The sequence below is a fragment of the Chlamydotis macqueenii genome, chromosome 6 (genome assembly GCF_036417535.1).
Source record: "Chlamydotis macqueenii isolate bChlMac1 chromosome 6, bChlMac1.mat, whole genome shotgun sequence".
NCBI lineage: Eukaryota > Metazoa > Chordata > Aves > Otidiformes > Otididae > Chlamydotis > Chlamydotis macqueenii.
The window spans coordinates 20508432-20532586 of NC_141561.1; the positions used below are offsets into that span (position 1 = coordinate 20508432).

Genomic DNA, 24155 nt, shown 5'->3' on the forward strand with positions numbered 1-24155 from the left:
CTAAATAGCTCAGGCACCACTACCCAAATGTAGTTCAATTTTATGACCTTGAGGTAGAAAGATCTATGAACCATTATCTTATTATTATCAGCTGGTAACACACTCTTCAACTGGTTGATTCTTATTTAGGTACAATTGTAAAAGCTGAGTTATATTTTTTTTTGTACATTTGCAAAGTTCTTTGAGGTCATGAGGAGCATTTGCAGGTGACAAATTACTTTGTAGTGCTAGTAACCCCTGACTCAGAATCATCCTTAAAATTTTAAATACTGAACAGATGTTCAGATACTATTGCTGATGCCAATTGATCATTCCCAGAATTTTTCTGTTCATGCAGGATGTTTCTGAAAATGATGAATTGCCGCGTGTTCATAAATACAGATTTATCACTACGTTAAAAGGCAGAGTTACTCCTCAGCATGAAGTTTTAATATGAGCCCCTCCAGTCTTTGGTACAATCTGGACATGTTTGACATTTTGCAAACATAGCATCTTTAAAATGTTGCATTTTAAAATGAAATAAACACCTCAAAAGAAAATTATAAACTAGGAATCTGGATAGCTTGTTTAACACCAAGTAGTAAAAATCTGTGAGATCTCAGCTGCCTACAGTTTTAGTCCTGAACTAACACTGAACACACAAAATTTCCCCTCCGCGTAAACATAATTTTAATTTATTATGAAAGCATACAGTTTTCAAGTCCTAAAACATCCTTCCTTAAGCCTCACTAGAGGTTCAGCATAGAATGCTTAATATGACCACTGAGTTTAAGAAATGTCCAAGCATCGTTAACAGAACACTGAAAGCTTTTTTTTAAGCAGCATTTCTCATGGCTCAGATTTCACTGGTCACACTGGTATAACCAGGTGCCCAAGTTCAGCTCCAGCAGCTTACAGCATCAGAAACATTCATAGAGTTTGTGACTATCTTAACAAGCTCCTTTGGTGGCTACTTGAACCAGACTGTCACTTGATATGGGGTTAGAGAGAGAAGACTTTATCTAGACAATAGCAACTTCTTTCCAACTGCTAAAGACCTGAATCCCTTGAATTCTTATATTTTTAATGTTTTAAACTTAAAGATTGCATCACCATTGCAGAAAACAAAAAAGATATAAATTCCTCAATCACAGCTGCTCTAACTATAAGAGAAATGTAAAGTTAGTAAATAAAACATGGTCTCCCTTCCCTCTCCCCCCAAAAATCCTACCTGCCTTTTTACTGGCTCTAAACAAATAGGACTCTGCTAATAGCTAGCAAATAATTTTCAAAACCAAGCAAGTCTAGGATACTCATTGCATTTACTTTGGAAGTTTTTGACAACTTCTCCCTTCCTGAGTGCCTGAGGAGCAATCATCTTAATGGGCTGAAGCAACTATCCAATGGGCCCGAAGAACACCTCCCTGCCCTGCACAGCAGGGACAGAGTTGCCAGGCAAACTTCCATTGCAGCCTTGAGCTTGCAATCTTGCAGATTTCCAATTCTGCAGACCTGGTAACTTTGCATTAATGGAGATTGGTGGTTCACTTGCCCTCATGCAAATTTTGACCAGTCCTACTCTTGGCTTTGCCGCAGGAATACTGTGCAAATGGTGAAGAATAGCCCAGAAAGTTTTTGGCTCCAGTGCCATGAACTGCCCACCCTTACTGATCATCAGGCACTGAAGATTTCTGGTTTTCTTCAGCACATTAAAGGATTCATTTGGAAGTCCTTCTCTGGTGATCCTCTGCAGCACAGTTCCCTTTCTGAAGAAGATCTATAATGAACTGCAGCTGAAAAAAAAAAGAGAATGTAGTTCTTTTTGTCACTATCCTGTTTCAGTATTTGTGCTGTAAATGTTATACTTCTGTACAATCTACAGAAACCTTAAAAATTAACCTTAGAAGCTTAGACATTTAGCCATGGCAGTAAACCATGCACGCGACAATGAGAAAAGTGTGTTCTACGTACATAATGAATAGTGTTAAGAGAGGAAAAAAAAAAAAAAAAAAAGACAATGTCTGTGGTACATTCTATTTACCAAAATATTAGGAAATCTCCCTTGATTCTTTACAGTATTTCTTTCCAGTGTTCCAGGAATGAATTCTGTGAATTGCTGTGGGTGTGGAAAACAGTTAATGGAGTAATGCATCTGATATGTAAGGAATGAGCCATCCAAGATCCTCCATGGACAAGCAGGTGAACATGATAATCCAGGGGGAATTTTCTCATTCTAAACTTGTGAACTAGTTGTACTGCAGTCACAGAAGCGCTAAACAAGCAGTTAAGGATGAAAAACCATCATCATGAAGAACTAGGTCCTGGAAGATTGACATGGACTGTAGCAATACAGAACAAAAGGTTGCATCCAATCGGTTTCAATGAAAAGTGAGGAAAATCGCTGAATAAAAAGAATAACTTTTTGCACAAGAACAGAGCTTCTAAACAGGTATCTTCAGAACAGATACAGCCCATTTCTACAGCAATAGATTTTTGTCACATTTGGAATGCTTTTGTGTACTAGATGCAAATAAAAGTTGGAAGTTCTGGACAGTGAAAGATCTGCATTTGTGAGCCCAAACTTACCTGGAAAGATTATGATTTATAATATTACAGTCTTACATTTAAATGTTACATGAGGTAAACTAAAACACAGATGTTTGTAGTCTTTCTTTTTCAACTTAGCACTGATTTGGCATATGATTGTCATCACAATATGTATCTCAACTACTCAAAGTAAATGGGCAGATAAAATCTGAGATATAAATGTCTATAGAAACTGATAGTCTAATGTATACTCCTAGACTTTGCTTACGTTACACATAACAAAAACTAATCTCACTATTGCTTATGCTAAACACGTTATTCTAAAATAATTTAATTCACACACTTTCATACTGTTTCCATGGTCCTCAGTTTTAGTAACGTTTCCATGAAGAGAGCACAGCAACTCCCTTGCAGAACAGAAAACTTTAGTACTGTGAGGAAAAGTGAAGAGAAAAGTTTGTCAGAAACTCAAGTTGCATATTGTGATGTGAGGGAATATATAGAACATTGAAAGCAAGCTACTGATGCAGCCATGGATTGGACAATTCCAGTAAACCACAGGAAAATACCAGGAGGCGACACTGACTACAAATGGTGCATATCCTGCATTGTAGTGCATTCAAAACATACCTTACAATCCAGATTCAATTTCTGAGACTCAAAGTGATATACTAGAATATAGGATATAGAAATACATATAGGAAACACCATTTTAAGCACTTTGTATCTTACTGTGGTATCTGCAGCTTGCTGTGCTGAGAAGTACTCTGCATGCCCTGCTATGAACCATAATGCAAAAAATAAAAACAACACTTCCAGAAAACCACCACACGTTTAAAGAGAATAAGTCTTTTTTTTCCCCTTTTAATTGAATAGATAGGTTATTAATACTCCTTAAGCCTGTAAGAGAATACCTCAAGCACCCACACTTGAAATTGGATGGAACACAGTGTACTCATCTATAACACCATAACTATTTTAGAACACTTCAGGCAGCAAGAAGCAAAGAATCTGAAGTATGTCATTACACTAATGTGTGGTACCTAGCAGTTTTGTTCTAAGTTCCTATACTATGTATTATTTTAAGACTTTGTCTGCAAGACATGCTTCTGTATTTTGAAGTATAAAATGGTATCTAGAAAATATTATACAACATAATATAGTGCATTGTAACAGAGGTGCTTTCAAGATACTGAAAATTAGTTAGCTTTTCTTGAACCTAACTTCTTTCACAATGTGACCAATGAAGGCACCAGTCTGGTATTTCTACTAAATAACAGCATAGAGCTACAAAAAAAAAAAAAAAAAAAATTAGTGACTGGTAAGGTAAGACCATGATGAAGAGAAAACTGACAGCTTGGCAGTTCTTCTCAAGAATAAGAGAGCTTTTAAAGATGAAACGAAAATCATAAAATAATTCAACTCACTTGCAAACAAGTGTTGAAATTAAATTGTTAGTTATTTCCAGAACATTGTGAGAACCACTAGTTTCTAGTGGGGGAAAAAAAAAACAACTACATTTAAAGGATTTCCACTCTTCCCATCAAAATTAGTTCTAATGTGAAATTAATACATAATCTTATATTAATAGTCAATCTTATTTTGATTTAATAAAGCGACCTTGGTATTTATTCTTAGAGTGAGCAATTATCTATTAGACATGACAATCCTGTAAATCCCATATTGCCAATAGACAATAATTTTGCATTTTTAATTTTCTGTTTTGACACTCTAACATAATTCAATACAAACATCACTATTTTTAAGTTAATATATTAAATGAAATCTTGGTAGTAGGTAAATATAACTCGTTGATACAATGCTGACCAGAGTTTCTCTCTGGTATTTTTACAATAAATTCCCCTATATTTTTGAATTAATTAATGCATCTTAAATTTGTATTATTTAATTTTTACGAATTGCTAACTCCCATGAGGTCCCTACAGCACCACGAAATAAAAGAGTTGCTGTCCAAGGTGCTGTACATAAACACGAGTTTTCTAATTAATCTCTCAAATGGCTTAAAAATACATTCAAATTTATTATATAGTAATTGTCCCTAGCAAGCAAACTAGCCTTGTTGAAATTCCCTACATGATACTGCAGTATCAGTGTTATGCTGTTACTTTCCAGGGCCTCTTCTGCTGCATTCCAGTATAATCAGACGTTCCAGCACCTGACAATGCTCAGTACGTATAATTCATTTAAGGACAAACCTGTTCTATAATTTGGTACAGACTGATTTTCAGCAGCGTGTAAATACAAAAAAATTTCTTTGAATTCCACATGGTGCATGAAAAAAAGCTACCCTCTAATATAAATCTAACATGTACTGTTCTGGCATTCTGCAGAGCAGTCACTAAATGTAATTTTATCTGCAGTATTCACCTTACATATTTCAGAAGCATATAGATTCACGCATTCATGCAGTAAATAGCAAATAGCAACCTGGATTTAATTGCTACTGCAAAAAATAACCAAAGAGTGCAAGAAAATTAATTTTTTTTTTTTTTTTTTTTTTAATAAAAGAAGTATGTTTGTAATTTACAAGGCTAAAACAATGCAACAGCCAGAACTGCAGTAAACCTCTCAGAGCTAATAGCTATATCCAATAATGCTTTCCCACACCACCTTCAAGCAAATGGATTTCATTCACTGCTTAATCAGTCAAATTAACAATAATCCCCATATGGTTCAAAAAGATGTTTGTTAAACAAACCCAATTTATTATTTATTTATTTGTAAAGCATCTTAAAGCTGAGATGCCTAGAAGAACTACTACTCTGTAAATTTAATCATGCTGACAGAGCTGGTTTCACCTCGCAAATTCTCTCTGCAATTCACAGCATGGCTGACAGCTAGCTGCATAGAAAAAGCACAGTAACCATTTAAATCATGCAAAAACATTTACCCAAGAAGATGTAGCAAAGGTCAGGATCCAGCTTCCAGACCCCATGAAGCTGAAGGAGCAATCCACGAGCTTGCTCAGGCCAGCAGTCTCTCTCCTACACTTGACCTAGACTGCCTTACATAATGAGGAATCAGTGCCGTATCCTGTGTGGAGGAGCAAGCTGAATGTCATCACTGGCAGAAGTAGGGAGAACTGGCAGCAGGCAGGCTGGTAGTTAGCATGGAGATCACGAAGTCTGCTTTCCCTGAGTGCTCTGGGAGAAAACACAAGAACAGCTCAGAAATGCTGGTGTCATTCCTCTCCTGGGACGAATGACCGGAAGGAGCGAGGGTGTTACAACCGTGGGCCACACAGCAAGTGCTGGAGCCGCATCTGTACCTACTATCAAGGTAACAGAGTTCCTGTCACACGGTGTCTAGAGAACCGCATAACTACAGCGAATCGGGGAGCTACAGCAAGGCAAAGGAAGGAGAGACACAGACTGCTGCTGCACAGATTTATCTACATATTACTCAGTGTGGTGAGTAGAAGAAAAGCAATGGTATAAGACAAAATGCTGTGATTAATTTCCAAAGGGAAGTGCTATTCCCTTAAATAAATCTTACTGCATGCAAGTTACTTTCTGGAAAAATAACAAATAATTTCTTACCTGTTTTACCTGGTGTTACAGAGGTTAAACTGCTTGTATTACAGACATTTTGATATTTTCAAGAAAACAATGGGTAAGATACATTCCTGGCTGTGAAGATGTTTACAGTAATTTCTGGTATTTCTTTGCTATTTTCTTAGTTTATTACTGTTTAGGTCATACCAGCATTTCCTCTGTGGAGGGCACGAGAGGAGAAACAAGTATCCAGGCTTCACCAGCAGTTCAAAACCTATACAACCTTGTTGTTGACAAAAAGTAGCTTTATATTAATTAAAATCACTGTGTATAACTTGTATTCCATATTTTATTTCATTTGAATACTTGAGTAGTAAGTGAAGAGCCTTAAATACTGATAATGTATATACAAATCATTCTTCAATGAATATTTTGAGTGATATTGTTTCTCATTACAAAAGAAAGCAAAGGTTTCACTAAGATGGGACATCTTAAGTTTTCTAGTTTTATGTGAGACAGCTTAATTAGGCATAATCAAAAATAATCGCAACTGGACACAAATTCCTAATGTCACAGATCATTATAACTTGATAATAAATATAGTAACTGAGAGATAAAGTAAATATCATTTAATAATATTTAGTGCTCCATTTTATGAAAGTACTGCTGAATTTGATGGTCCTTCTTGTTTAAATTAAATGGGTTTGGGTGAGTGAGTGAAATAATGGACATAATTTTCACTACAGGTCTGAAACCTGCCAAGTTAAAATTATGGGATGCATTAAATACAAGAAGAAAGAGGAACTCAGCAACAACATTGTGGCAACATCAAAGGACAGGCCACTAAACTCACTGAAAGTTTTAGTATCAATGTGGAACATTGGCTGGGTTTTACAGAAGTCAGCTTAGGTACAGGGACTATTATACTTCGTTATGCCCTTAGCGGAGTAAACATGATTTGGTTTCTGATCTCAAATGGGAAAATCAAGGTGAAGGTGAAAGGGATAAAAATAATCCAATTTTTGTTTACAAAATCTATTTGAATTATTATTTCTTTTTTTTACAAATATGCATACAATGAGTTTTCTAACAAATTTGATCAGGTAAAAAAAAATATACTTGAATGTCACTGTTTTTGAAATACACTTTTCTGGTCCCTTGTTGAACAATTTTCTTTTTGCTTTCTTGAGGACAAAATTTAAAAATAAAAGAAAAAACTAAGAAAAAATAAAATATCAGAAGCATAATGAAGAAACAAAAAAAAAATATGCAGGGGAAAAATAATTTGAGAATTATTTTTTTTAAACCATTATTGCTGTATTTAAAATTTGTTACTTTTTATCCAATCAGCACAATTTATTTATATCACATCAGTAAATATTATTTAAAACATCTTGCTGTATTTACTCTTTCACATATTGGTGTTGACTGTTAATGAGTAATCCCTGTTAAAACTTTGTATAATTTATATGTACCTACCTCTAACTTTTATATTTCAAGTGTTAAATAAGAGTACTTGCTTACAAAAAAACTATTTACATACTGTACCCCGGTTAATCAAGAGTAGAAAATACAGTGACCTGCATTAGGCTATGAGAGTGTATGACAATAGTTTAATTAAGGTGCAAAAGGCTGGCGATTCAGTTGATCACAGCACTGAAAACAGCAAAGTAGCCAAACTACTCATCTAAAGCCAGCTCAGATGCCTCCACAGCCATGGCACGGTTAATGCATCACCAGGGTAATCTACCTACAGATAACCAAATGTTGACAGCATCTGATAGAAAAATAATGTTTGTAGTTAAACTAAAGCTAAACCAAACCAATACATGGAAATTGAGTAGAAAATGCCACCTAAATGAACAGAACAGCAGACAACTGTCAGCGTTGCAAAGACAATATGCAGTTTGCTTAACGTTACAGTTCAGGCAAGCTTCTTTAAGTTTGATACAGCTTATTTCATCTTTGAGAAAACTTATCAACTAAACATTCCCCCAAAGATTTTCCAGCCTTTTTTTCTATGATATTGCCTATAAACTGTATGTCTGATTGCAGAACAATGACTGTTATTATACTCTTTTGTCATAAGGATAAGGAAATACAAACTAATAATTTGTAAACATGATGTTATCATGATTCAGAATATACCTGCAAGCCATAGTTTGAGTCTGGAGTGTAAAAAAAAAAAAACCTATTTACTTCTCTCAGGAATTAGCCAACTTTTTCTTCCATTGAGCCACAAAACTTCTTGGTTTACAACAGTTCTTACAAGCATTTTTGCTCTTGATGAACTTAGTCTGATCTGCTGGCAAGTCAAGGCTATCTTAACACAAACTGATACAGAAACTGCTGACATGTGGGACGCTTAGTGAAAGACTTTTCTGAGCCAGCTGCACTGGTAATGTGAGTAGTCAAGTTTAATGCTTGACAGTGGTAAGCAAATGTGTCACGTCCATGTCACTCTCAGCTATCAAATTATTATTTGGATGCCCCAGTAGTTAGAAATATTTCTGTGAAAGTAAATAAAGTAAATGCATTTTTTAAAAAATTCTTTCAAAAATTATATCCTTTTGCAAATGACTGTAGAACAAAGCTGCCAATTGGAAAAGAAGAATGGCCTAGACTACCCCTTGCATACGAACAGAGATGAAAAAATGAATGTTTGATAGTTTAATGTGAGGAGTACAAAACGGTGCAGACTCTTTTGCTATCTCACTAAGATAATGCTAGTGATGTTTTATAGAAGATTGTAAGCCTATGAAACAAGTCCTGGAATTTTTCTTTTATGGAATGTTTGTCAAGAGAAGTTAACAAAGCTTATCACTAAGTTATACTTACTGGCTGAGTTTATGTCTGCAAGGTTCTTTTTCTATTCCATGCTAAAATGAAGGAAGCAGTATCTCATAGACATTACTCCTGCCAACAACCTTAAGTAAAGAGGAGGATTTTTTTTTTTTTAGACACCTTGCTCTTAAGATGCTTTGCACATAAATAAATCATTACTTAAGGTTTGCTCATGCTAAGATAGATTCCATTTGGGATTTGATGAAACATTAAAATGCTCCAGTATCACTGACTGAAGAGATGCCTACAGTATCTTGAGGAGCAGGTTTTTGGTTTTTTTTCCATCCTTCTCTGACCTTGCTTTCTTTTCTCAAAATAATTTTCCCTTGTGTTCCTGAACAACTTTCACAAGGGATTCATGCTGAAATGTGTAAACAGTGGCTTAAAGTCTTCAAAAAAAAATAAAACCAAATACCAAATGAAACCCTGTATTTAGACCTGATATTGCATACTCTTATAAATCTGGTTTGAGTTTGTTCCCCCCCACCCCCCCCTCCCCACGAGTCCTTTACTCAAGTCTCTCTGAAGACTTTGGCCATTTCTATGTACGTGCTACTTCTGTTAGCAAAAACAATAAAGGCATCTCATATCTCATTTTTGAAACAGACAGCGAAAGCTTTTGTTTTGTTTCTTTAAGTATTATCTAACAGCTCAAGACCTAAATTTACTTTACATCTATTTTTTATTATTTGACTCAGTGATATCACAATGAGGATCATTGGAGGGCTAGTTGAAGAGGAAGATTTTTCTCCTTTAGTTGACTAGACTTCCTGGAGTGTCTTACTGATACCAATATTCAAATAGGCAGAAGTACAATTCTAAATATTCTTTTATTCTTAGATGTTACCTTATCAATATTGCAACTGAATTCTACAATTAAACTATGAACATTAAGTAGGTCAAGGTCACAGTAATCTTAATATTCATGGACTGTTCTTTGACTTCTCTTTGACATAATTTCCTCTGCAATAAAACTAGCTAAGATAGCCTTTTTAATTCCTTTCACAGTTTTTTTTTTTTTAAGATTCACAGGGCTGCCTATTATACCTCTGAAAGTGCCTATAAACTGATTTCCCAAGCCACTATTTTTGTACTTATCTCATACAAAACCCATCTGCTGTTTTGCATATTAATGCTAAAAGAGAATGGCAAAAATAGGAGGAAAGAAAGAAGTTAAAATTAAAAAGCAGTTAATTAAGCATTTGATAAATATTCCTATTTATTTTCAGTAAATGAATGATCTTTATCAACTGAAAAAAATCAGTACTGGCAGGCTTTTCTTTCTGAATTTTCTTCTGTCAGTTTTTCAGTATGCTGAATTTAGATTTTAATTTTTTATAGTATCTGCCTAAACTAGCTCTTATGAGCTACAGAGCAAGAAACAATACACACTTAGTTTTGAAGACTAAGTTGTTTGAATTGTAAGCCATCCATGAAAATTTTTCTACAAATTATAGTAGTAGTACCTTGAACTTCAAGCCATGAGTTTTTGATTCCTAAGAACTATGTCAGGCAACACAGACTTATGGTTCAGCATAATTAATGGACCATTAGCACTAAAAGCAATAAGGTGCCTTTCTTTTTTCTTTTTTTTTTTCTTCTTCCCCCCCTCCCCCACCTCCCCAAACCTCTCCTAAATAGCCCACAGCATGCATCATTAGTGGTACTGATTCAAAACAAACACAGAACTGCCTAACACAAAATCTTGAAAGACCTATTGCAATGAACAAGTTCAAAAGACCGGTCATCCCCTCTAGCAACATGTGAAGATACAATCAGTACTATCTTTTAGCTAAAAGTCATAAAATCATCATTTCAAATTCATTCTGAATCCAAATAGTTTATTCTTGTCTTTCTTCAGTTGACATGGGACCTGGACTTGTCAAACAAACTACAAACAAACTATATTTAGCCTTCATTAGGTTTTAATCTCTTTGAAATGTCTATACTTCTGGGGGGGGGGGTGGGGGGGGGGGAAGAATTCACATTTGGTTCTTTATAGAAAAGTGATACTTCTTGTATTTTGTTTAGTCAGAAATTTTAGAAATAATAACTGCAGGGTACCAAAGGCGTGGGCGACCTGTTAAATGCTCTCAAAAGATCTATTTGGTTCCCACCAAAGAAAATGTTCCAGCTCCTGTATTCTGTCCCTCTTATTTCCCTCATCTGGATGCTTCCAGGAAATAACACAGATTCTCCTTGATCTCTTGCTTTTCTTCCCAAAAGGTTCCTAGTCGCTTGGGCATAGCTTACAATATAAGAACTCACAATTGCCTAAAAAAAAACCCCACATCTCCGGCAACTTTTCAAGTCTCTAGCATCTGTAGCTGTTTTCCACAGAGGACTTACTGAGCAGTAATCAAAGCTTTTCAGGCTATGTATTCCACATCCAAACTTTGGACTTGCACACTACAAGCACTAAAAGGCAAAAAACTATTCAGCCTTCACAATACCCAGAGCTAAATGTGGATGACGCGCAGGTATTTAGGTCAGAGCATACCTCTATCTTCAGCTCTCCTCCACGAACCTAAAGATAAAGACTAGTAAGAATGAGAGAGTTCTTTCAAGTCAATGCTTTTGACCCTAACATGGAACCTGCATTTGGTGCCGAGAGACACAATGGTCCAAACATGCCAGGTCTTCCAAATCTTCTTTGTAAGTTGTGGGTAGTGCCCTGCAGAGCAGGAGGATTCAGGGTGCTGTCAGTTATATTCTGCAGCTCCCATGTTCTGAGGTTCTCCAGCTCAGTCCTTTGCTGAGTGATAAGCTGTGTATTATTTACTTATATAGCAAGATATATCCTTGCCAAAGCTCTTTGTACGCTTCAGTTTGCATACACGTTTCACTTACAGGTTAAGGGCTCCCATGTCTAGCATTGAGCTTGGAAGCACGACATATAAGCCTTAAAAAAGATTTGAAGACTACCTCTTGTAAAGAAAATTCAGTAACTCCTAGAATGCCGCCTTCTTTAAACATTTGTTTTACCTGTCAGAATAAGTTTTTATTTGGCCATTATTAATTGATCTTTCATTTAAGTAAACTCTCAACTAAAACAAATTAACAGGACAAAGAAACACAAAACCTCTGTGTTATTTTTGAAAAGATACATTTTCCTTGCTTATCTTGCTTATCTTTTTGACGCAGCTGTCTCTCTTTCATTCCCTTGTGTGAATAAGAAAACTGAATGTCCTTGTAAGCCACTGTGCCTTACTATCAGGGTGAAAAAAAACCAAAAACCAAAAAACAAACCATAAACTGATGAAAGCAGTGTATAAAATGTCTTATCTTTAAAAGATATTAGCTCTTTCTATTAATATCCTTTGGACTGCGTAAAGCAGTGAGATCTCACAAAAATCTATTGCAGAAGTTCTCCTTTCCTCAATCACTCCTAGTGCATCATTCTTCAAGATTCAGTGATAGCTATACTCAAATCACTAAGTTTTTAGAGGTCAATGAGGGAAAATACTTTTCTCTTCCTATTTTGTCCAAGTCATGTCAGATTAATTCAGCAAATCCTATTCTTCATAGCAATTTAATGAAGCAAAATTCTTTACTTCAGCATATTTACTTCTTCAACAGTTTTTCATATTTATTGGAAGCTATGGCAATGTGACCTTGGGAAAGACATGTCTCTACTCTTCATTCTTCAGTCACTTACAGTGCAGTATTGGGATGCCTATCACAGTCCTGTCAGTGACCGTGTTCCTCCCAGAACCAGTATCTCAATTTGTGTCAATTTGGAATCATCGTCTTGCAAAATGCAGATTTTGGTCTCCTTGTGTCTAAAGGTGGACTTGCAAAGGACATCAAGCAATGCAAATCTATCTGTTCTCTTGCCTAAGAAGAAGTGTCTGAAGCCACCTCAAAGCTCCAGGTCTAAGCAGAGTCATTTGGGAAAGAGATCAAGTGCTCTCTCACAGGGGATGTGAGGATTCCTGTGGTACACAAATAGAAACATTAATAGGACTTTCTGCCTATAACCACAGCTCTGCTGTCTCAAACCTTTCCCTGGGATATCTATTTTGATTCACTGGTTTCCTGAAAACAATGAGTTTTCCACTGAACTTTCATACCCTCTCCTTCAAGACTAAAAGAGCAGGATCAAGTAATTTTTTATTTTTCCCTTTTTAACATAGGACTTCCGTGAGGACAGGAATTATATAATTGCTGCTCCCCTAACCTTAAGCCTAGGCAAGGTTACTTTGATACTGGTTGTAGGGCTATATTGGTATTTTCCTTCTGCCCCCTCTGCCCCACCTTTTGTTACTCTGAGTAAGCTAGAGCAGCAACAGCAGTCTAGAACTGGAACAGTATGGTACAATCTGCCATTGCTGAGAGCTCATCTTAAGCATTTTTGATAGCAATGTAGAAATCAGTCCTAATCCCTGATGACTTCACTCAGTTGTAGCCACTTTCAGATAGGCAAGTTACTTTAAGCAGAAAAAGCTAGAAAATACAAGCAGCATTGTTTCACGGAACTTCAGGCCTCATGGGCCAGACTGCTTAGTCTGAGCTACACTCCACCAGATTTAGCTCAGTTCCTCCTTTCCTCTAATGAAACCAAGATTTATTTATTTTGACTGAAATCAGGAGGAGATGAAATAACTGGGTAACAAAGGGCACAGAATGAAGAGAAAGCAGTGCTGTAAATGCCTCTGCGGGGAAGTGATTAAGGGATTGCTAGGCGAAATGTATCAAGATGTCCTGTGCTGCCGAAGAGAGGAAGGGAAAAGCCCTTTAAAAACCTTTTTCTGCTGATCTGAAATGTAGCCCCAAGCCCCACAACCACTTTAAAGCTGGGTTCATGAGGAAGATACAGCTGGCTCACTCCCACTAGTCCTTCAGACTACAGGTATGTTCCAAAAACTATCTGATCCCTGGTGGCTAATTTATACTGCCTCAAAGCAATTCAGAGAAAAAAAGAATAAACAGAATACAGCTGACTAATTTATGCATTAAGGACAAGTTCTTTCATGACCTCTAAAGGACATAATAATCTTAAAGCAGAACTCTTCCTATTAGTCATAGGAAAATACTCTTTTAAGAAGGGAAAAGAGGAATTGCTAAGTTAAATTCCAAGATGGAAGTAAACAGTTTAAATCTGATTTGCTCTGAATCTGAATTAAAGGCCCAGACCAGTTCTACATCCACTGCCTTTTGTATTAGCTGTTCCAACACTTATTTACAACAAACTGCATTTTACAAGATTTTACTCATCTCCTATCAACTGCTGGTTGTTAGGTAGTATTACTGGATCACCAGACATGCTAGGAAGTCGCAGTGTCGTATCTTCTCTAGCAGTCACGTGTGCTTCTTAATTTTCTTTTCAGCAAGTTCATAAGCTGCATTCTTTAAGCCTGGTTTAAATCTCATTGCCAGTCCCTCAAAACACTTTTGTGGCTCTCCCACAATCTGTTAGTACAGCTTCAAAATATTTCTTGAAGAAAAGGTAGAATGTCCCAAAGAAAGCTCATCAGTGCATCACGTCCCAAGTCACACTACACTCACGTCCTTGCCTCTACTCACTGCTCCCCAGTCCGGTCACAGGTTCACACTGGCCTTCTTTCCCAGGCCACTCACTTTGAGGTGGTTTTGGCTTTAAAATCTTTCATTCTTGTTGCATTTGAAGATGAACTTTTTTTTTTTATCCTGTATTCTGAAGTCCCAATTGTTGTACCTTGCATTTGACTACATTAAAATATAATGTTTTCAAGTCACATTTTTAAACTAGACTAGCCAGCTTGCCCTGAAATAGCAACCTTGTTAACCTTGTTCACCTTGTTCTTTTCTCATGTCATCTGCAAACTTTACTACCAAAATCCTGACAGTATTGTTTGTATAGCTGACAAAAATACTAATTACACCAAATAAAGGACTTATTCAGAGAGGGTGTTTCCTAGAAATAATACCACTCAGTTACATCTTCCCATTAGCAATATTTTAAAATCCATCAACCCAAGTGGTAGCCCACCTAATATATTCTCTATTACTTCAAAATAAATAAGTGCTTAATGAATGCATGATATTTAGTACCTTTAAAAAAACCCACTCTGCTTCTACATATGTCTTTTTTTAATAGATCTATGATCTTGCTAAAAAAAGGAATAATTTGACAAGATTTATCTTTGTGCTGATTTCCGTAATTATCACTTTAGCCTCTAATTTTTTTGTAGCTCAACTTCAAAAATCTTCATTATTTTACTTGGAATTGGCACCCGTGTAACTAATCAATAGTTCTTCAAAATGTCATTTCTAGTGTTTATAATTTTGGAGTAAGATTGGCAGTCCTCCAGTGTTCTGAATGTCACATTTTCTAGGGCCTGCTGTTAGTTGTGCTAACAATAAGGATTATTACTATTGTTCATCAAGCCTTCACTGATTAATATATTTTTTTTCAACTTTTGATATACAGTAATAAAATGCAGTCCATGCCTGATATGTCGAGGCAGCATTCAGAATACCAAAGACAAAATTATGTATTTGTTCTCTCCTTTTCTTCTCATTTGTGCTAATGATATGTTGCTTATATTTCTTTCTTGTGCTATTCCAGTAGAATGCAATCTACCCTTAACAGTCACAAGGGCTACTGTTCGTACTGTGAATACTGAGTGTAATATTCACATGTTTATCTTTGGACCATATTGAAAATTCTCACAAAATACTTTGGGGTTCTCACGCCTTTTTAAAATATAATTTAAGCACATGTCTTTATAGAGCCAAACTTTTGGGGGTCACATCACTGCATGCCACCCCATTAGGAATGGTATAACTGCCTTAAGTGAAACGTGGCAGTTTCTTAAGATTATAACAATAGGAAAATATTGTCTGTAGTTTTAGCAATATTTTTACTGAGATTTGAAATGGGAAATAACAAGCAGCAGCAGGCCAGTGCAAGTCAGAACATGGCTAAGACATGACTCTTGATAATTTGGAGTTAAATGAGTCTCTAGTCTCCCAGATGTATTTGTTTTGCTATTTTGTTAATGTTTCAAATTTTAAAAATTTTCATTACAAATAAATTTTTGAACAGAAGAATTCTTTTCTGATCTGTCTACCTTACATTTGCCTTGATTCAAATACCTATATCTGCCTTGCTTTGCCTACTTTCTATTCAACAGGAGCCTGAAGTCTTAGAATCACCATTTTCTTTGGCTAGGAATAACCAATAGAATACATTAGGCTTATGGAACATTTCCAAGATTTCTTCAGCATGCTCCCTGGAATAGCTTCCTCCTGTTCCCAGATATCTTTGCAGCCTATCTGCTATAAATATATAACTATTAGAGAAAGAAGATTCATACAATCTCTGGATCAATGGTGAAAATAGACAACTTAATGCAGGTTTTTGTGGAGCTGAGGATTCATCATTTATACAGGTTGGGATTTCTATGCAGACAAGGAGCTCTGCATAGCTATTGTGTGCCAAGAGCTATTGATCTTAAATTTTTATTGAACAGAAACAGGAGGGAGTTGAAATAATTATAGACATATAATGTAACAATATCCCAAAGGATCTTCAGCTTATAATAATAAGGAAAATAATTACCAAAGACAGTTTAGATAGTTTTCAACCAAAATCCTGCAAGCGAAGTGCAGAACAAATGATTAAATTTGTGAAAGAAAACAAAATAATGGTCTTTTAAAATATAATAAAAATCTTCAGCCTAAACCATTATCTGGCCTATTGAAACACTTATCAGCAGGGAAATATTATAGTCCTCAAATATTGTTTTTTTTAAAAACCAGGATAAATAGCTGAATAAAATACAATATATAGAAAATTATAACATTTAAACCTTAGAGTTGTATTTGTTTTGCTAAATTAAAATTCCTGAGTTTATTATTAAAAAATACTCTGGCATAAAACTATATATGACTTTTTCGGTATGAATGTGGCTCAGTTTTCAAGGTTTTGCTATTGAAGTGTTAACTGCTTATTGAGGTATTCCTCCTGTGCACCCATGTGAAGCTGCCTACTGTTTCTGCTGCATTTGGCTTTCTGGATTGCATTTGCAGGCTGAAGTCTGAAGCCATTACAAGCATGATTTTTTTTTCCCCTACAATTTGGCAGAAAAGAGCACAATGATTTACAGGAATGAAAGTGAATGAAATATGCTTACTTGCTTACATTAACAATTCTTTTAACCAGTACAGCTGGGCACCTACTATGTTTCGGTGCAGACATTTCAAATTGACCAAATAATTCCTTTTCAAAAGGCATTATCAAATAATAAACTTTTGCAAAAAAATATTTTTTTTCCATGTGACAGGTATTCACTTCTAGATAGGTATTCCTCTGTCGCTCTGTGCTTACATGTTACAGTTCAGGATTACAAAGCCCAATTTCCCTGCACAGGAACTTAAGCAGCATTTCTACAATCTTACTTCTTGGTGTTTCCTTGCCTGTACCAAAATGATTTGCAGATAAAACCTGTCTTAACTGTATCCAGATAACACAGCATAGGAGATACGCTGGGAATGGGAACTCTTTTGATCATGAGAAATAAGAACTGATCAGAAACATGGAAATTTTGTGCAGCGGCAATAAAGGCATATGTATGTGCTTCTGTATAGGAGAGTCTCTAGAGAAAAGCGTATATGCATGCTATATTATTTATCATAATAACCTCTTCATCTTTCAAATGTGCCTGGTATCTGTATTTCTATTTTCAAGGAGATTGAAGCATTATATATTCCATTAATTTGAAAATCAAAGCAAAGGAAGTTTTGTAAGATCTTAGCCTATTGTTATTCATAATTTCAGTTAGCAAATACAAAGTCACTGGGTTGATGGACCATCATGCCCAAAGGCGTTTTCTCTAACCGTTTTAATGTATAAATATCAATGGAATTTAAAAACACATTTGTATGTTGGAATGAAGCCTAGGCCTAATTTTATAAATTGCCTTTATAAGAATTTGCCTTTTGAAGAATTAAAAACTCTTTTTTTTCCAGCACTCTGTAGATGTTGATTGCCTTTCAGTGCTCTGTCTAAATGGTTACAACTAAAGTAAGATTCCTTCCTCTCACTTTCCATTTACAACGATCAGATGGTATCCAGGATGTTTAATTTAAGAACTGACTAGACAGTGAAGAGCTTTGAACGTGGAGAATATCTGTGTTTCTGTCATTACATTGAAGTTGTCTTTAGTATACAGTATCTAAGCTAGTTTTGCTTAAATTTGTTGATAAGTGTCTGAAATATCGATCCTAAACCTGTTATTTGCTTCTGTGGCCTATTCTAATGCACTTTCAGAGTTCAATTGCGTTTTTTTTTCATCAGTTGATTACCTCCCATTAGCCACATTTCAAAAGAAGCTATACTTGGATCAGCATGGTATTCCTCCTGGCCTATTCCTTTAAACAAATACGAACTTGTCAAAGTCCCTTTGGACCACACTTATTGCACAGTATATGTTGATATTTGTGATGTTTTTAGATTGTTGATACATAGACTCGAATACATCTCTGTAAAAGGGTCTAAATATTACAAAAAGGGTTGTAAATGTCAAAGAGAAGTATGTGGTATCCTGAACTGAAAAGTGAAATCATAGTGAGCTGAGTGGCGGTGTCTTAATTTTTCAGAATTGTGCTTACCCTATTCCAGCTGAGAGTGACATATGTAGGTCTCCCATTTGGGAACTTGATGAGTGCATAGTGACGAGGCAACTCTGATTTAACAGAAGGAATAAGGTATCAACAGGGAAAAGATTAAGAAGAGTATACACGATTATCTATTTGGTTAAAACATTATCTCAAGATGGTCTAAGTTCCTATATGCTCGACAGGAAGTTTAGCAGCTCTTAGAAGACAGTCCTCTTTTTTTTTTGCAGCCAGCATTCCCATAATCCTGAAAATCTCCAGGCACCAACTCACCAGGTTACTTTGGTTGGGATCTGTAGGCAGCCAAGCCAGGGGTCTTCCAACTCATTTGTTCTGACCTGGTACCTCAACCGCCCTCCAGTTAGGCACCCCCAGATTGACCACTTCCAATCCTTTTTTTTTTCCTTCATTAGAATCTACTGTCCAGTTTAAATTAAAACAACACAGACCAGCCTTGTACAAGCAAAACATACAGTATTCAGAAACTACTGCAGAGGTGCTTAGTGTTTATAATGATTGGAGCACATTTTTTCTTCTATCTATTTTTTTCAGAATATTTTCTCTGACTGCTTCAGGTCACACACTTCCTTTCACCTGTTTTTTTTTCTTCCATTTAATACTTTCTTTTTAGTTACAAAATTCCCCATCATCCACCCACATCTTAACATTTAGCACTTTGTTACTAGTTATGATGCTTTCCAAAAACTGGTGACTACACTTGGGATCCTGGAGTGAATGGGATGAAGCAAGTACAACTGTGGACATAAAAAACCCAACTGTGTCAGGGACTAATTCTTACCCAAGAGGAAAACACATACAAACAAACCCATGTGTTCTATTTATAATATGCAGGTATGCAGGGCAGTGTATATACTTTCTTTCTTCAAGAGAATGCCACCTTTGCTTAACCTATTAATTCCCCTTTTCTTTCCCCTCAGCAAAATGATAAAACTTTCTGCCTTATCAAGAAGGGAACACAGACTAGTCAGAGGCTTTTCATGTTACCCCTCTCCTGCTATTCAGTATGCATTAGCTCTGTCTTCCCATCCAGAGATTCATTTTTTCTCCTCTTGAGGAGCTTAACATGGAATTTGATAGCTTTCAAAAATGGTTTGAAACCTCAAGTAAGAAATAAGAGCAGTTGGGACCAATTGTTCAGAACAGTGAAATCTGTCACACTGCATATAGCCAAGTATGCTCTGACAGTTCTTTCACTCTGGACTGGGTAATGTGAAAGTCAGTAAAGAAATGTTATGTAACCTGCCTTGAAGCCCATATTATCTGAGTTTTAGAGAATCTGAACAAAACACCAAGTAAACTGGAAAAAGGAAAAGAATAAGTCAGTTCTGCTCATCTTCTAAAGTAAGCATCCTCCAGGCAGGACTGTATCTTTGTACTTTTTACAGTATTAAGTGTGCTGCAAGCACTTACCAATTAATAATGAATAGTAAGTAAATGCAAAGCTTGCAAGAGGTGCCAGGCTGACATCTCTGGAGAATTCTCCTGTCTATTTATATAGAGAACAGGCAGAGCAGCAATGAAGGCTTGTTTATGCTGCCCCACAAATCACTAATGCATTTCACATAGGCTGCTGAATGACCATCAGATGGTAACTGCTCACAATAACTAAAATGCCAGCGAGATTTAGACTGCTGGCTTCACATTCTAAAGCTAGAAGTGGGGGTTGTATCTCATTTTCAATCATCAGAATGAAGTAGCATCCTTTATTTTTAATTGGAATAACACTACTCCAGTAAATAAAAGTTTTGTTAGGTACACCAAAAATATGGCACGTAGGATTAGAGGAACTGCTGTTTGCCAGAGTTCTGTTTATGTTCCATAATGAGTGAGTTTAAAGTAACTTGTTTGCATTTTAGCTGTATAATTTTTATTTCAGTTAGCATGTCTTGTCATTTTCTGAAATGCTGAGGAACATAGGTATAGTATAACTGGCAGTAGCTAAAATTCTTCAGTAATATCTATTCATCCTCTTCAAAATTAGCTTTAAAAAATACTAGTATGAAAAGCTTTTTAAAGAAAACCTAAACAAAGTAGAAGAATACTTCATTCAGTTTTTACTTACCAGTAATTCTTTGGATGGCAGAGCCAGGAGACAGGAGGAACTTCATGCTGTGCAGAATTTAAAAAAAAAAAAAAAAAAAAAAAATTCTTTAAAAAAAAAGATTTCATCTGAAATTGTTTCCCTGTGCCTACATCATTCCACAGAACAACAGGTTCACCTTTGTATCAGTTGGTAAGGAGCAAATCAGGCTTATCTCTATCACAGCCATGAAAAATCAAAACACTGTCTCTCTCATTATCTAAATAATGGAATAAATGGGAGCAGTAGGGTAGCGTTCTGTAAAGGTACCCATTTGCTTTTGCACTGAGCCCAGGAAAGGGGTGGTGTTGAGGCAGGGTAAATAACATCAGTCTGACAAAGGAACCCCTGCAGACCTACTCCCACATGTCTGTGTACTCCGAGTGTGATGGAGTTTGTGCACAGAACAGCACAAACACACTTAGGTCTATGTCACCAAATATTGAAGGCTTGTCTAGACACTGGCTTTTTGGAAAAGATGTTGCACCGCGTGCTACACCCCACCCCATAGCTGTCACTTCCAGAGAACAAGCCCTTTTTTGTAACACAGAATTGTTTGGCTCAGGCTCTCTGAACCCCACGTGCCCCCCCTCCCCATATGGCAGGTAGAAATGAACTCCCAACCTATGCTAGCTTGCTTTTTAATTATCTATAGAATAAGGTGCAAAGTAATGTCTGTCAGCGTTGTTTACATGCTGATAACTTCACACTTTGTTTAATAATCATGTAGCAGCCAGAGTAGTGAACGACTTCACCCCCTACACCAGCCACCAGCCTGCAGGGTTTTACTGCCATTCTCGGCTGTTCCTCAAGTTACCATGCACCAACTTTTCATTTGATGGGACAGGTAATCAGTCCTCCAATTTGCTAATAGGCACATGTCTATCATTCACCTTAAAATAATAAATTCATAGGCACTATTTTGTTTTTGTTGTGCTCCCCTTTACTCCCCAAAATACTATGACAGTGAATATTAGCTTTTTGTTTTTAATACTGAAGTTCATTATTTGATCAGTTTACATTCCACGCTTGGAACAAAACCCACAAAAAAGCTAAAGAGTCACTACCAATCTCTGTGCCTACAAATGCAGTCAATAGCACTGGCAGGGTTTTTATGGTTTGTTGCAACAACATCAAAACTTTCCTGAATCTGTACAGTGAAGAAGGCATTGTTTTAGTCAGTTCATACCTCCGGACTTCATAGTGTTAATTTATGCTCATAAGCCCCTAAGGAACCAGGAGTTTATTGAATTTCTCAATATTCTCTTAAGAGGCATCATCAAAATCAGTGGATTGCTGAGTGCACAAGCTGCAAAAGGCTGCTGTCCTGACACCACCTGCAAACCGCTGCGGAGCGCGCCGGCTCCCTGCTGCAGGAATGTAACCCCCTGCTCAGTAAGCACGCTGCAGAATTAACCCAGCCTTTCTCCATTTTAGCCCCCCAAATCTTGATACATTTGCTGAGCCTGGCATCCAAGTGAGTGGGGTTTTTTTTTTCCATTTCATCAGCATTTGTAGAGAGACAGGTGAGCTCTAATTTTAAAGCCTTCAGTCTAATTTTTGCCATACTTAGGAACCTTGGCAGAGAGCCTAAATATGAGGGAGGACAATTCTACTCATTTGTAGGGGAGTACTGCTTTGATTAAATCCTTTAAAGCTAATAAAGTATATTTGTATTCTCATATTAGATTAAGAGGCATATGTAATAACTAGATATATGTATGACTAAGGTTAATCAATTATTTTTGGATGCATAGCTTAGATACTCATATCGGAAACTGGTTATTCAAAGCAGCGAATTTATGCATGTTCTTTATCAAAAGGTTTATTGCTGCTAAAAGCTGAATTTCTTAAATGTAATGATTAAGAAATATTTTGAGGGAGAACTTCTCACAGTTGCTCACAAATATGAGATAACTCTATCAGGTTGACTTAAAAAAAAAATTAAAAAAAAAAAAAAAAAATCACTATCTGGGAATCCTTGCATTTAGCTTAGATACAATCTGCTCCCTGACAGCATGACTCAGGTTGGTAGGCTGAGGCAGCCAAAAGTGATTAAAAGCCATTATAGCTGGAGTGGCAAGATGCTAAAAAGAAAAACACCCCATGGGACATTATGTCTTAATATTATTATCTGTCCTGTCAGACATCAAGAAATTATCAAAAAAATAGAAATCCCTAATTTTGACTCTAAATGCCTTAAGAACAATTAGTGTAGAAATGAAAAAAAAATAAAAATCAGCTGCATGGTAATAAATATATACGTGGTCTACTTTATAAAAAAGTCATGGAGACATTTTGCTTTATAAAAAGATCTATAGAATTCAAAGACTTATCTTTAATAGAATAAAAACTCCTTAAAAAGAAATCTCTTCTGATCCCTGGAAAACATGGCTATGGCAAAGATAGTTATGCATGATGCATTTTCAAGTTATGCAAATCCTAAAGAGGAAATCATATTAATCCCCAGATTCTATGTATTCTTCACTAATAATTTCTTATGCTCAAAATCCAGAAAGAAACCCAACCTAACACATTTTTTTTTTCAATGAGTCTAAAATTTTCCAGATCTTCATGGAATAAATAATACAGGGAGACATAACCAAAAGATGGAAGTCCACTTGAAAGTGCAATAAGTTCACTGAATGGATGACATCTTATCTCTGACCCTGGATTTTATACAACTACCACATACCAAAGTTATCACCTCAGTTGTCTACGGTACTTGCTCCCAGACATTTTGTAGCTAAGCCGCAATGATGGGTTCTCCTTCTACCTCACCAGGTCACTGCCTCTGCCTTAACCCATCCACCCTGCTGCCATTTCACTTTCCTCCAGCCAAGGTACCTTTCCATGTCAGAAAAAAATAGAGTTGTATATACTACAACTGAGGAATAGATGAAATTCCTCTACTTGGAACTGGAGCAAAGTCCTCTTCTTCTGAAATGGAAGTAGCCTGTGTTGGGTTTCTCTACCTCTATGTCCCTTCTAAGATTCATTGTCAAGAAACAGTGGCATTGGAAACTGGAATAATCAGAATGAGCACATCTTAAGAGGTGGCACTATATATTATTCATTAACTGCACTGTAGTCATACTTTTGTCTGATTATTTGTGGCAAGATTGGTTAAGGAGAGGTAACTCCCAAGAAGGACTATGAAGGATCCAGGTTTAAAAAACTTCACTCAGAAGTAAGTGAAATTGATTGGCTACACATCTTTTATTTCTCTTACGGGTAGACAAAATGACCGGCTGATAAATCAATAGCTACATATGGAGTAATCTACTTTGGTGGTGACTAATATATGGATTACTGTGACCAAGATGTAGAAAGAACAAGGAAGTGATTTTCTGGCTAGACAAAACTTTTAAGAAAATAATTCCTGTGCTGAAAGTAAAATGATTGAAAGGCACAATTAAGAAATTTTGCATCATGCATTTGAGGCTATAAAACTAGCTGCAGCAGAAGGCATGGAAAATAAAGCTATGTAAGCAAAAGCTACTCCTGAGTACATTTTAATTATTGTGATTAAACTTAGAGAAGAACATAAGAGTTGCTATGAAGGG

General features: G+C 36.2%; 1 long non-coding RNA gene across 3 annotated transcripts in view; it reads left to right on the plus strand.

The window, feature by feature from the left end:
- The first annotated feature begins 5672 nt into the window (after positions 1-5672).
- The window catches only part of LOC147600200 (uncharacterized), a 61657-nt gene continuing 43174 nt past the window's right edge, over positions 5673-24155 (plus strand). For all 3 annotated transcript variants that reach the window (XR_015258909.1, XR_015258910.1, XR_015258911.1), the window contains exon 1: positions 5673-5957. This is a non-coding gene — a long non-coding RNA (uncharacterized LOC147600200). The remainder of the gene's footprint in view (positions 5958-24155) is intronic.